The 8,936-nt window shown below is 46.8% G+C and overlaps 1 long non-coding RNA gene across 1 annotated transcript; it reads left to right on the top strand.

Moving 5' to 3' along the window:
* Positions 1-2,118: 2,118 nt before the first annotated feature.
* Positions 2,119-4,759, top strand: LOC136373889 (uncharacterized). Its single transcript, XR_010745756.1, has 3 exons — positions 2,119-2,202; positions 3,066-3,363; positions 4,433-4,759. It is a non-coding gene; the product is annotated as an uncharacterized lncRNA (long non-coding RNA).
* Positions 4,760-8,936: the final 4,177 nt, after the last annotated feature.

The raw sequence follows: 8,936 nt of genomic DNA, 5'->3' as shown, positions 1-8,936 counted from the left end.
CCAGGACATTCAGATTCTTCCCTAAGCATCAGAACACGTGCTCAGCTTTAGAAATTCAGAGCTTTTTTCCCTAGAGACATTTTCACTTACATGAACACTTATGAGCAGAAGAAATTAGAAGGGAGGGTTTGCAAACCGTGTGCCTAGCTTCTTCTATAACAACATGAAGCTGCTTCTTTCAGAGCAATTTGCAATTCCATAGGGCATTTTTCTGTGAGGTTTCTTCATACATCTGAAAATTTTGTCCCACTGCCCTAACCTCCTTTTTGTTTACAGTCACCCACATATTGACTGTCACATATAGATGAAATATATATTCATATGTGCTTCTTTCACATCTACTTGCTGTCTAGAAACCTGCAAAAGCTATCAAAAGTTCTGATAACAGAGCACAGTCAAATTACCCCACTGTTATTCCTCATATTCGGATGATTAATAAATAATAAAAGCCATTTGAGTAATATTTTATCTGTGGCTTTTGGAAAATAGGCGCTCATTAAATTCCTGGCTGTTCCTATCCATGGAGGTATTTCCAAATCCTTGGTAAAGCAGGAGAAAACAAAAGGATTCTTCCTTGTTGGATCATGGAATCAGAATGGCTTGTGTTGGGAGGGACTTTTAAAGGTCATCTGGTTCCACCCCCCAGCAATGAGCAGGGACATCTTCAGCGAGAGCAAGTTGCTCAGAGTCTTGTTCAGCCTGGTCTTGATGTTTCCAGGGATGGGGCATCCACCAGCTCTCTGACAAGTTGCAGTGGTTTAGCCCCAGCCAGTAGCCAAGCCCCAGGCAGCCACTCTCTCTGGTGGGATTGGGCAGAGAATCGGAACAGTAAAGGTGAGAAAACTTGTGGCTTGAGATAAAGACAGTTTAATAGGAAAAGCAAAAGCTGCCCATGCAAACAAAGCAAAACAAGGAATTATTAATCCACTGCCTCCCAGGGGCAGGCAGGTGTTCAGCCATCTTCAGGAGAGCAGGGCTCCATCACACATAGTGGTTATTTGGGAAGACAAATACGGTCACTCCAAACGTCTCCCTACCTCCTTCTTCCCCACCTCTTATATACTGAACATAGTTTCACATGATCTGGAATACTCCTTTGGTCAGTTGGGGTCACCTGTCTTGGCTGTATCCTGTGCACCCCCAGTCTCCTCGCCAGTGTGGTGGTATGAGAAGCAGAAAAGGCTTTAGCTCTTTGCTACTGCTCAGCAATAACAAAAACATGTGTATGTTATCAACATTGTGTTCAGCACAGACTGAAAACACAGCCTCATAACTGTGAGGGAAACCAACTGTGAAGAAAATGAACTCTATTCCAGCCACTGTACTCTAACCACAGGTCTGTGGGTTTTTTTATACCACAGACACCCTAACCATGGACCCCAGCTCTGGATGCAGAGCTCCAGGTGGGTCTCACCAGAGCAGAGCAGAGGGGCAGAATCCCCTCCCTCCCCTGCTGCCCACGGGGCTCTGGATGCAGCCCAGGACACGTTTGGCTCTCTGGGCTGTCAGTGCCATGGCCGGGGCATGTCCAGCCTCTCACCCACCAGCACCCCCAAGTCCTTCTGGGCAGGGCTGCTCTGGCTCTGGTCATGCCCAGCCTGTGCTGATACTGGGGATTACCCCAGCCCAAATACAGATGGTCTTGTTGAACCTTATAAGATTCTCACGGGCCCATTCCTCGAGCTTGTCCAGGTCTCTCTGGGGGGCATCCCATCCCTGCCTGTTTTCTGTTGTCATCAGTTTGGCAGTGGGGCCATTTGAGTCATATTTTATTGACATTGGAGGTGGTTGCCAAGTGAGACCTGAGACTTTGAGGCTCTCTGTCAGCACTGACACTGCTGTACTAGAGATACTTTGCACACAGGGAGAGGGATGACAGTGCTTTGCAGAGCCCTTGGTGTACAGTGTACAGTGTACAGCCATCCAATGGAAAATACTGATATGGGGGTAATGGAAGGCTTGAAGACTTAGAGGCTGTTTTGGGGGCAATGAACTTGCCTTTTTTATAGACAAAGCTGTAAGAATAGCCCAGAAGATTGAAAAGTGCTCTTATCTGTTGGCAAGACATTGAATTCTGTTCCTGCCAGTCCATTTCACTTACAGCTGTAAGGGCACCTTGACCATGAAGATATTGCACAAGCTTTCAGAGCCTGATCTTGCAGCTGGGTCTGGGTCAGCTGGTATGAGCTGTGCCTGCTTGAGGTATGTATTGTTTTGAATATTTTCCCTTTTTATCTTGTTTTCCTATGCACAGGAACGAAAAAGGAACTTTGGAAATTCTCACTGCCAGGTCATGGTTTCCCTCTGCCTTCACTTTATCATACGACCTTTAGGCTTGGTTCCTTGGCTTGAGAGTCAGCAGCTGCTGCTCTATCAAGGCATTGCACTAAGTGATCCTCCAGATACTGCCTTATCTCCAGGGAGCCTGCTTGCACAGGTCTTGATAGGCGCTATCTTCTGTCCCCACCTGCTGGGGGCCACGTGTCCTGTCCCCTCCGTACCTCCAGGAGGTGCTTTGCACAGCACAGCAGTGAGATCTTGGGGCAGATTCACACAGGTAGATAGCAAGCTTGTCATAGCCAAGCTTTCAGTGCTGGGTGCTTATCTATTCTGGAATGTAGAAATAGCCCACAAGGACCTATCTATCCTAGCACTTCTTTTCATGTAAGTCCATTATTAGAAAAGTGTGAGGACAAGTGATACTTCCCCAGAATATTTCCTCAACCTCCAACATTTTTTTGTGACTCAGACTCCCTAAGCCAGAAGTGTCCTTGTACATAATAGCCTTCAGTAATTTTTTCTCCCATTAATTTATTTAGTTATTTTTGAAGGCAGATAATTTTTAAGCATTTGCAACATCCTGTACCCAACAGCTGCCCAATCTAATGACCTGTTTGGGTGCAGAATCATTTCCTTGGGCTTGTTTTGATCTGGTAGCTTTTTTGATGCCCTCATCCTCACAGTAGAGAAAATGATAAATGGTCCTTTTCTATCCAATCACACTGTGCCCTTTGTATCTTTGCAGGCAGTAGTATAACCTTTTCTGTGGTGTCTTTTTGTTGCAGAAGATTCCCAGCCTGCACAGCTGTTCATCCCAAGGACACAGAGACCTTGTAGTGCTATGATTGTCTGAAAATTGTTTCCCTTTTGTCTCTATTCCTTTCATAAAGAGCTCTGTGAGTCTTGGGTACAAGTCCACAGATTGTTTAAAAACTAACCAAAGTGAGATGCCCATCATCTGCCAGGTGACTTAAAATTGTCCCATGCCCATACTTTCTTCCCTGGATATTGCTGCTGTCCTCACACAGACTGCAAGACCTGCTTCCTGTGGGATCTGTCTCTTTGTGTTTCTTCCCACACCAGGTGGAGGGGAGTCAAAAAACTCCAAATGACAGCAGAGTCATTCATCTCCAGCATAAAACTTGGGTACAATAACCAGCCTGTTTTAGGACAGAGGGTCATATCCCAGGGGGCAAGGAAGATTTTTGCCCCTGGCTTGGTAATGCACAGCAAGGCAGAATGAAGTATTGGAGTGAGAACATTCAGCTGGGAGGAATGCCTGTCATCCCTGGGTTTTGGGACTTTTGGATTCACCTGAATGTTAGATAGCAAAAAGCTCTCAGCTCTCTGTGCAGCCTTCAGCACTTCCAGGAGGTATCTGGCCTCACCTTGTGTTCCCCTAACTCATCTTGGGCCATGTATCTCCCTGGTTTCTAAGCCAGGACAGGTAATTCCTACTCTTTGAGGTCAAACAAAGCTAAAGGTCAGCAAAGATTTGCCAGAATTCCCCAAAGCTGATGTCCAGTTTTTATTTTGGTGGAAGAACCCTCATGTAGGCCTCAAAGATGTCTTCCCTGCTGAGGAAGATGTCTCTGACCTAAGCAGATGATAGCTCTAGCTTGCAGAGCATTCTTGCAAGGTCTGTAAGGGCCAGGAAAGACGGTTCATCCCAGCCCAAAGCCAGAGTACTTCTCCCTTCCAGCCCAAAGGCACATAGGGGGTGAGGCCACATGCTGGGGACTCATCTCAGTGCAAAAGGAGGATTCAACACTCACAGGGTAAGTCTTTTGCAAGGTGTTTCTGGAGTGGCAGAGCTTTGAAACTGATTTCTGGTAGCACCATCTTAGGTGGAACCTTGAGTGGCTAGTAATGTAGTTCAGAGTGCCTCATTATCTTCCTTCCTGTGGTGGAAGATATTGGTATTTCTCCTCCACCCAGCTGAGCTGCCAGGTTCCACAAAACCGCTCTGAAATACCTGCATCTGGAGGTGAGGCAGGCCCTGTGGGTTGAAATCACAAACTAGGAGGGATGTGGCAAAGACACAGTCAACACTGTTGCTTAATCTCTGTTCCAATGAGAAGCAAAAGCAAAATGGACAACTATGAGGGAATGTCCTGAATGCTCTTCCTGAATTCCTGAATTTGCATTCCAGCAAAACCGTCCACTGCCTTGCCTCTGTTCCCATCAGGTGAATGAGGATGTAACATACCTGCCTTGAAGAATCATTGGAATGGGGGGGGTGGGGGGTGGGGCACTGGACCAAAGAACAAAAAGGACAGAGCTGTTAAATCTGAGTCAGGTGTGCTTGAAGATTTCAATTAATCAAGTTGTCATCATCATTACCACCATCACCTTCTGACGTTTGCTCAGCAGTATGCAAGTTGGGTTTGCATGAAAGGTTGGGAGGCCACTCACATTGCCAGATGTTTGGCACTCAGAGGTTTAAGCCAAAAATAAATAAAACTCGTATTTGCATGTTCTTGGCTCTCTCCACTCCCTCTTGTCTCAGGAGCTGCCTGAAAACTGATTTTTTTTGTATTGTAGTTGGGAAACAGCACGCTGTTCTACTGCAGGGAGACTGCTGAGGGGTGCTTTGGTGGGACAGGCAAGGCATAGCATCACTGTTACCATCACCATAGTCATCACTGATAAAACAGGACAAGACTGTAAGAGAAAAGGGGGCAGAGCTTTTCCTTCAGCGTCTCCAATGTGATTTTTAGAGACTGTTTTTTACTACCAGAAAACAAAAAGAAAAGGGTTTCTCCTCCCTGTTGCTATATGTAAAGCCAACACAGCAATAGGCAGGAAGTAAGGTAAATTTACTCCCTTGCCTGTTGCATAAACCAAACAAAGTGACCATGATGCTTTGAGAGGCTACCTAGGACAGAGGCTAGACAGTGTTAAAGGAATAAAGTAGGTATTTATTAAAAAGGTCTTCAAAGGATACACCTTGGACAAGAGTCTGGCCAAGCCTACACCAAATCTTATAGGTCACATGTTTTCACACTTTTGTAAGTTTTGGTCTATTTACATATTGGGTTCAATTGTCCAATTGCAGTTTCAGGTTATGAAGTCCCATCCTCCCAGTTTGCTCTCCTCAATTCGTTGTTGTTTATGGTTTTTGTGCCTGAAGCTGCAATGGTATCCTGGGTTCTTGGGCTGGAAAAGGATTGTTTTGTCTAACTGAACTATGAAGAGAACTTCCTAACACTTTATATGAAGTTCAGAGTTATGCTAATGCAGTACAGAATCTGGAAAATATGAAAGCTAAAACTTAAAGCATCAACCATAGAATTAAAACAAGGTGCACAAGACAATATATCCAAAAGGCAAATTTAAGAGGAGGCAAAACTGCTGGTTTCAAAGCATATCAGGTTCCCATTAGTTCTCTTTGTGTAATTCAGATCACCACAGTTTTGAGATAAAGCTGCCAGAGACTGACTTCAGACATTCAAAATCAGTCTCTCCCTCTCTGCCTCTCACATGTATGTAAGGATTGGTTAAGCTTGGATTTTTATTTTTTTTTTTCCATCGGACAGGTTGTCTATGACACCATCCCAGCATTTGACTCACCCAGGAGGGCTGCAGCTGTTGAACCATCCTATGACCCTCAGCCTGTCCCTTGTAAAACTCTGAAACTGCTGCTTCTGCTGGTGTAGGGGGGGATGCAAAGTACTTTCCATGTCCCAATGCAGATGGCTGAGCTTTAATGAACCAAGTAAGACTTAACAAAGAACCATCCATCCAAGTAAAGAGATGATGAGACACATTTTAATCAAAGCAACATTGTTTTGCCTTGGTGGTCCCTGAGCCTCAGGAGGGACCTGGGAATCCCTCCTACCCCATCCCACAGGAGGTGTCTGGGCTCCACTCTCCTTGAACCTTATTTTTTTGGCTACCAGGAATGTGCTGGATGTCTACATGAACCCCGGGGTGAAGTCCATGAGGTTTTGTTTAAAATTTCCATGTTTTGAAGTTAAAACTACAAATATCTACTTTACCCTACCCTTTTGCCCTGATGAAGTCCCCCACCTCTTGGCCATTGTGAAGACTGCTCAGTGGCTATGTGTTTCTGTGATATGGCCATACCTGGGATGGACAGTCAAACATTATGTGAGGGTGTCATTAGCCTGTGTGCCTGGCTATTTTTGGGAGTTAAAAATGACTGTCACATGTTAATACTTGAGAATTTAAAACACAAAAATACTACAGAAACCAAAGGGAGGAATTATTTAATCCTACAATAAAGTACAGATTTATTGAAGTGGGACAGAGACCGCACTCCACAGAAGAAGCAAGAAACTTCATCTAATCTGGGTGAAGCTGCCAGGCAGTAAGAAGTGCCATGTCCAGGTGTTACCGCTGGGATGAGGTTTTGGGGTACTTGGTAAAAAAAGAAACCAGTCACATCCATGGGTGGCCAAAGAGAGTTAGGGGATGGATGCAAAAGTCTTGGAGGGGGAAGCTCTAAACAGGAGCTGGCTTTGCCTACAGACACCTGCAGGTGATACCAAGCTACAGGGTTGTGCCAAGGTTTTTGTCACAAGTTTAGCTCTCCACAGCTGCCAGGGGAGCATTTCCACAGCAGTGGTGTCTTTGGGAAGACCCCAGGACAGGACAAGCTGGTGCGGGGTTTAAGCAGACACAGCACAAGCCGGGATCAATGTGGCCGCTAAACCTGCTTGGCAGGCGCATCTACCGCAGTCCCTTCCTGGCAGCTGCACGTGATGCCGGCAGCATTCCTGAGGCCGGAGCTGAGGTAGCAGGGATGTGTGTACACAGGTGTGCGTGCGGGGCTGCACTCGTTCGCTTTGAGCCGTGTGCTGGAGGGCATCACCGCTGTGGTGGGCTGAGGGCTGGAGGTGCTCGGGTAAAAGGAAAGACAGCACCAAGGATGTGGCTCCACATGCTTCCAGTGGCTCCTCTGCCAGTGTGGCAGAGTGGGATTTTCCCAGTGGGGCATTGATGCCACATTGCTATCTGACTGTATTCTTAGGAAAGCTGGAGGTTCAAAAGGTCATGCTGAGGAGATGCTTGTAAAGAGTTTAGAGATGATCACCATTGTTGAAAACCCACCCTGGAATGGCTTCACCTGGGTCGGGAAGCCCCAGATTTCTAGGGACCCAGTGCAGGGAACATTCCTCCAATGCCCCAGGTGTTTCTGGGTAGCAAGGATTGAAGCATAACAAAAAAACAGGAGCTCAGCAGTAGCTCATTGGGCAAGGCAGGATAGAAGGAGGTGCATGATGCCTGCAAGGGCTGGCACATGGTATGGAATGCAGTAAATTTTTTTATTAATATTACTACCATTAGCATTGTAGGATTGGGTGTAATTAATGACTCACTATGTGCTGAAATGCTTTATTAAAGAACCTGTTCTGGGGCAAGCATCAGTGGTCCTGCTCCCCACTGCAGATCTGGCTGGGCTGTCCTGAGGTGACACATCCAGGAGCTGACCTGTCCTGTTCCCCCCAGTCCCGTAAACTCCTCCCAGTGCCTCCAGAACAGACCCTGAACTTATTCTTCTACACCAGTTGGGCATTACATGCCGGCCCAGCAATGGCTGGGGTGCGTAGGGAATGCTGGGGAACACAACAGACACCCCAGCAGCCCACCCTGGACCTGCCCTTGAGTGAGTCCCCCTCCCCTGCTGCTCTCAGGCAATATGAGGATGTGTCCTTGGGGACAAGGATGACCAAACTGGTTTGCCCAGCCTTACTGAAAATCCTGCACAGGGCTGTAATTACCCTCCTCTTAAAAAAGAAAGGAACCTGACATTGCAGGTATGGCCATAGCACCTGCAGATGTGTGACAGTGAATCACTGGGGGAATGGAGCAGAGCTGAGTGTGCAAGTCCTGGCCCTGGCAGGAATGGAGAGAAACAGTAGCTCCTCCAGCCATGAAACCAGATTTTTTTGGTAAGAGGGAGGATAAGGACTTCCAAAATTAGGAGCTGATTCTTACTTGGTAGAATCACTGAGGCTGCACTCAGGAATTACTTGCAAAACCAGACAGGAAGTAAATATCCACACTAACTGGAACTCAGTTCTGGAGGCAACTTTGGAATGCAGGGGAGTGTGTGCATAGATGCACATGGATGAAGGGGGTTAGTCTACCCAGCTCACGGTTCAGGGTTACGCCTGAGGGATCTGACCTAGGCCACTGAGATGGAGGAAAAAATGATTTGGACGTTATAATCAGCAAAAATCTTTTCCTGGGATCCTCTGGAGAGGCTTGTGGAAGTTGCTGCTGGTGGCCGGGATCCAGAGAGGGTGTGATGCAGCAGACAGACAAGAACTGCCATGAGCAGTAAACAGGGACCAGAAGCCTCATGTCACAATTACAATTACAACCATCACGTGCCTCCCTGCCACAAGTTACTTGTGTGGGGGATGTGCTCCACAAACACAGCAGCTTGCGTCTCCAGACACTCTCCTTGGAAAGCAGGAACCAAATGCCCACCTGCAGGAGTCCTTGTAGCCGAACTGACACAAGGCTGAGTCCTCACTTCCAGCAGATTTCCCTGCATGGAAGTCAATAAATATGAAAGAGGGATGAGAGGCTTGAGGGGGTCTTGGCAACGGTGCTGGTGGCTGTCCCAACCAAGCAACAGGTCAGGTGTCAGTATTCTTTGGGAACAGAGACAATGCCTTGAG

This window comes from Sylvia atricapilla, chromosome Z (assembly GCF_009819655.1).
Source record: "Sylvia atricapilla isolate bSylAtr1 chromosome Z, bSylAtr1.pri, whole genome shotgun sequence".
Classification (NCBI taxonomy): domain Eukaryota; kingdom Metazoa; phylum Chordata; class Aves; order Passeriformes; family Sylviidae; genus Sylvia; species Sylvia atricapilla.
Note: the sequence above shows the minus strand (reverse complement) of the source record. Positions and strands in the feature narration are given on the sequence as shown.